The sequence below is a fragment of the Electrophorus electricus genome, chromosome 7, assembly GCF_013358815.1.
Source record: "Electrophorus electricus isolate fEleEle1 chromosome 7, fEleEle1.pri, whole genome shotgun sequence".
Lineage (NCBI taxonomy): Eukaryota > Metazoa > Chordata > Actinopteri > Gymnotiformes > Gymnotidae > Electrophorus > Electrophorus electricus.
The window spans coordinates 21,162,265-21,167,264 of NC_049541.1; the positions used below are offsets into that span (position 1 = coordinate 21,162,265).

General features: G+C 48.1%; 1 protein-coding gene across 5 annotated transcripts in view; it reads left to right on the top strand.

Annotated features, from left to right (window-relative positions):
* Nucleotides 1-5,000, top strand: part of sox5 (SRY-box transcription factor 5) — an 82,188-nt gene that overhangs the window by 71,824 nt on the left and 5,364 nt on the right. The window lies entirely within an intron of this gene.

The following is a 5,000-nucleotide window of genomic DNA, read 5'->3' on the forward strand; positions in this document are numbered from 1 at the left end:
TGTACAGTTCAGCAAACAGGTGCTCCAATAACACACACACACACACACACACACACACACACGCATGGGTGTGTGTGTGTGTGTGTGTGTGTGTGCACAGGTGTGCACTTGAACAAGCTGCGTGTGTTCATAAACAAGGAAATTACACACAGCTCTTTGGCTCTGTGTCTGTGGGCCAATTCTACACAGCAGTATAAGCCACTCACAGGACACAAACATCTGACCAGGTCACTTTCATTACGAGACTGGAACAGGCTGCTGGGAAGCAGAAAGATGGAGGAATGGTACAGATCTTCACAAAGTGAAACTGAGCTAACACACACACACACACACACAGAGATGTAGGATGTAGGGTGCAGGGTGTAGGATGCAGGGTGTAGGGTGTAGAGTGCAGGGTGTAGGGTGCAGGATGTAGGGTGCAGGCTGTAGGGTGTAGGGTGCAGGGTGTAGGCTGTGGGGTGTAGGGTTCAGGCTGTAGAGTGTAAGGTGTAGGGTTCAGGCTGTAGGGTGCAGGGTGTAGGGTTCAGGCTGTAGGGTGTAGGGTTCAGGCTGTAGGGTGTAGGGTTCAGGCTGCAGGGTGTAGGGTTCAGGGTGTAGGGTGAAGGCTGTGGGGTGCAGGGTGTAGGCTGTAGGGTGTAGGCTGTAGGGTGTAGGGTTCAGGCTGTAGGGTGTAAGGTGTAGGGTTCAGGCTGTAGGGTGTAGCGTGCAGGATGTAGGGTGTAGGGTTCAGGCTGTAGGGTGTAGGGTTCAGGCTGCAGGCTGTGGGGTGCAGGGTGTAGGCTGTAGGGTGTAGGCTGTAGGGTGTAGGGTTCAGGCTGTAGGGTGTAAGGTGTAGGGTTCAGGCTGTAGGGTGTAGGGTGCAGGATGTAGGGTGTAGGGTTCAGGCTGTAGGGTGTAGGGTTCAGGCTGCAGGCTGTAGGGTGTAGGGTTCAGGGTGTAGGGTGCAGGCTGTGGGGTGCAGGGTGTAGGGTGTAGGCTGTAGGGTGTAGGGTTCAGGCTGTAGGGTGTAAGGTGCAGAATGTAGGGTGTAGGGTTCAGGCTGTAGGGTGTAGGGTTCAGGCTGTAGGGTGTAGGGTTCAGGCTGCAGGCTGTAGGGTGTAGGGTGCAGGCTGTGGGGTGCAGGGTGTAGGCTGTAGGGTGTAGGGTGTAGGGTTCAGGCTGTAGGGTTCAGGCTGTAGGGTGTAAGGTGTAGGGTTCAGGGTGTAGGGTTCAGGCTGTAGGGTGTAGGGTGTAGGGTTCAGGCTGCAGGCTGTAGGGTGTAGGGTTCAGGCTGTAGGGTGTAGGGTGTAGGGTTCAGGCTGCAGGCTGTAGGGTGTAGGGTGCAGGCTGTGGGATGCAGGGTGTAGGCTGTAGGGTGTAGGGTGTAGGGTTCAGGCTGTAGGGTGTAGGGTGTAGGGTTCAGGGTGTAGGGTTCAGGCTGTAGGGTGTAGGGTTCAGGCTGCAGGCTGTAGGGTGTAGGGTGCAGACTGTGGGATGCAGGGTGTAGGCTGTAGGGTGTAGGCTGTAGGGTGCAGGGTGTAGGCTGTAGGGTGTAGGCTGTAGGGTGCAGGGTGTAGGGTTCAGGCTGTAGGGTGTAGGGTGTAGGGTGCAGGCTGTGGGATGCAGGGTGTAGGCTGTAGGGTGTAGGCTGTAGGGTGCAGGGTGTAGGGTGTAGGGTTCAGGCTGTAGGGTGTAGGCTGTAGGGTGTAGGCTGTAGGGTGTAGGGTGTAGGGTTCAGGCTGTAGGGTTCAGGCTGTAGGGTGTAAGGTGTAGGGTTCAGGGTGTAGGGTGTAGGGTGTAGGGTTCAGGCTGCAGGCTGTAGGGTGTAGGGTGCAGGCTGTGGGATGCAGGGTGTAGGCTGTAGGGTGTAGGCTGTAGGGTGTAGGGTGTAGGGTTCAGGCTGTAGGGTTCAGGCTGTAGGGTGTAGGGTGTAGGGTTCAGGGTGTAGGGTTCAGGCTGTAGGGTGTAGGGTTCAGGCTGCAGGCTGTAGGGTGTAGGGTGCAGGCTGTGGGATGCAGGGTGTAGGCTGTAGGGTGTAGGCTGTAGGGTGCAGGGTGTAGGCTGTAGGGTGTAGGCTGTAGGGTGCAGGGTGTAGGGTTCAGGCTGTAGGGTGTAGGGTGTAGGGTTCAGGCTGCAGGCTGTAGGGTGTAGGGTGCAGGCTGTGGGATGCAGGGTGTAGGCTGTAGGGTGTAGGCTGTAGGGTGTAGGGTGTAGGGTTCAGGCTGTAGGGTGTAGGGTGTAGGGTTCAGGGTGTAGGGTTCAGGCTGTAGGGTGTAGGGTTCAGGCTGCAGGCTGTAGGGTGTAGGGTGCAGACTGTGGGATGCAGGGTGTAGGCTGTAGGGTGTAGGCTGTAGGGTGTAGGGTGTAGGGTTCAGGCTGTAGGGTTCAGGCTGTAGGGTGTAGGGTGTAGGGTTCAGGGTGTAGGGTTCAGGCTGTAGGGTGTAGGGTTCAGGCTGCAGGCTGTAGGGTGTAGGGTGCAGGCTGTGGGATGCAGGGTGTAGGCTGTAGGGTGTAGGCTGTAGGGTGCAGGGTGTAGGCTGTAGGGTGTAGGCTGTAGGGTGCAGGGTGTAGGGTTCAGGCTGTAGGGTGTAGGGTGTAGGGTGCAGGCTGTGGGATGCAGGGTGTAGGCTGTAGGGTGTAGGCTGTAGGGTGCAGGGTGTAGGGTGTAGGGTTCAGGCTGTAGGGTGTAGGCTGTAGGGTGTAGGCTGTAGGGTGTAGGGTGTAGGGTTCAGGCTGTAGGGTTCAGGCTGTAGGGTGTAAGGTGTAGGGTTCAGGGTGTAGGGTTCAGGCTGTAGGGTGTAGGGTGTAGGGTTCAGGCTGCAGGCTGTAGGGTGTAGGGTGCAGGCTGTGGGATGCAGGGTGTAGGCTGTAGGGTGTAGGCTGTAGGGTGTAGGGTGTAGGGTTCAGGCTGTAGGGTGTAGGGTGTAGGGTTCAGGGTGTAGGGTTCAGGCTGTAGGGTGTAGGGTTCAGGCTGCAGGCTGTAGGGTGTAGGGTGCAGGCTGTGGGATGCAGGGTGTAGGCTGTAGGGTGTAGGCTGTAGGGTGCAGGGTGTAGGCTGTAGGGTGTAGGCTGTAGGGTGCAGGGTGTAGGGTTCAGGCTGTAGGGTGTAGGCTGTAGGGTGTCAGGGCTGTATTTAGGGACAGAGAGAGAAGATACATTCTTTTCCTTTCTCTATTTCTATCACTTTCCTCTTACTACAATGGACTAAAATATAAGTTAATGATTTGCATTAGATATTTATACATTTAAAAATAGAAAAACATTATTTCTGTTTAACATTATTTCTGAAACAGACACTGCAGCACATCAGTTAACACAACTATAACAACGTTATAAACGTTAAATATAACACAACTATAATACAACCATAACATAACTAACACAACTATAACACAATTATAACATAACTATAATACAACTATAACTCAACTATAAGTGTAACATAACTATAATACAACTATAACATAACTATAACACAACTATAACACAGCTAACGCAGCTATTATATAACTAGAACTATAACACAACTGTAACACAGCTATTATATAACTAGAACTATAACATACAACTGTAACACAGCTATTATATAACTAGAACTATAACACAACTATAACACAACTGTAACACAGCTATTATATAACTAGAACTATAACACAACTGTAACACAGCTATTATATAACTAGAACTATAACACAACTGTAACACAGCTATTATATAACTAGAACTATAACACAACTGTAACACAACTATTATATAACTAGAACTATAACATAACACAACTGTAACACAGCTATTATATAACTAGAACTATAACACAACTATAACACAACTATAACACAACTGTAACACAACTATTATATAACTAGAACTATAACATAAGACAACTGTAACACAGCTATTATATAACTAGAACTATAACATAACTATTACAACTATAACAGACGCTTTCTCTCACAAGATGCTGTCAATTTAACAATCAACTTCAAAACACAACTTGTAACATCACTAAATACACACACTAAATGCACACTCTACACACTAAATACACACACTAAATACACACACTAAATACACACTAAATACACTCTAAATACACACTAAATACACACTAAACACACACACTAAACACGCACACTAAATACGCACTCTAAATACAAACTAAATACACACTAAATACACACACTCTGTGTTTCCTCTATAAAAACTTTAGATCTACTGGTTTACGTCTCATAATAGAACTCAAGCCTGAGTGTGTTACAGTACATTTACAGTAACAAAATGAATGTTTTACTGTATCAGAAACCCAGAATAACAATATTTACTGTATAACGTACAACAATATATGATCAAGCAACCAATCAGAAAGCCACAGACTTCTTCAGGGATTCACTGGATTTGGACATTTGTTCTTGTAGCCCGATAAAGTGTAGGTCAGATACAGTAATACCTAATCAATATTTTCACTATATACAGCCATTCACAGTATCATTTACATTTACATTTACGGCATTTAGCAGACGCTCTTATCCAGAGCGACTTACAAAACTGCTTTGTCATTTACTCATAGAATCTATCCAAGTACAGTACAGTAGGTTAGAATTAAACATACCAATGAACTAGAATACTGTAGAAATACAGGGATGAATGCTGATACCTAGAAGTGCAAAAATACATAAGGTCTATTTCAAACAATCAGGCGTCCTCTGTCGTCTGGTCCATCTGTCCTGTCCACTGTATTTGACCACAGATTTCCATCCACAGTGATCAGAGTTTTGTGTGTAAATGTCCGACACATTCGCTGTAGTTGTTCAAACTTTGGCTGGTGGTGAACACAGAGAGATTCATGAGTTTTGGAAGAATGTGATTGACTTTTGTATCAAAGCCCTGCAAAAGTAGAGACAGTTCAGTTCACAGTCTGTTGATATGGTGAAGGTGTTCAGTGTTCATTGAAATATTGGACGTGCTACTGAGACAAGTGTGAATAAGTGTGTCTGTAGTCCACATCCTGTCTGTCTGTAGTC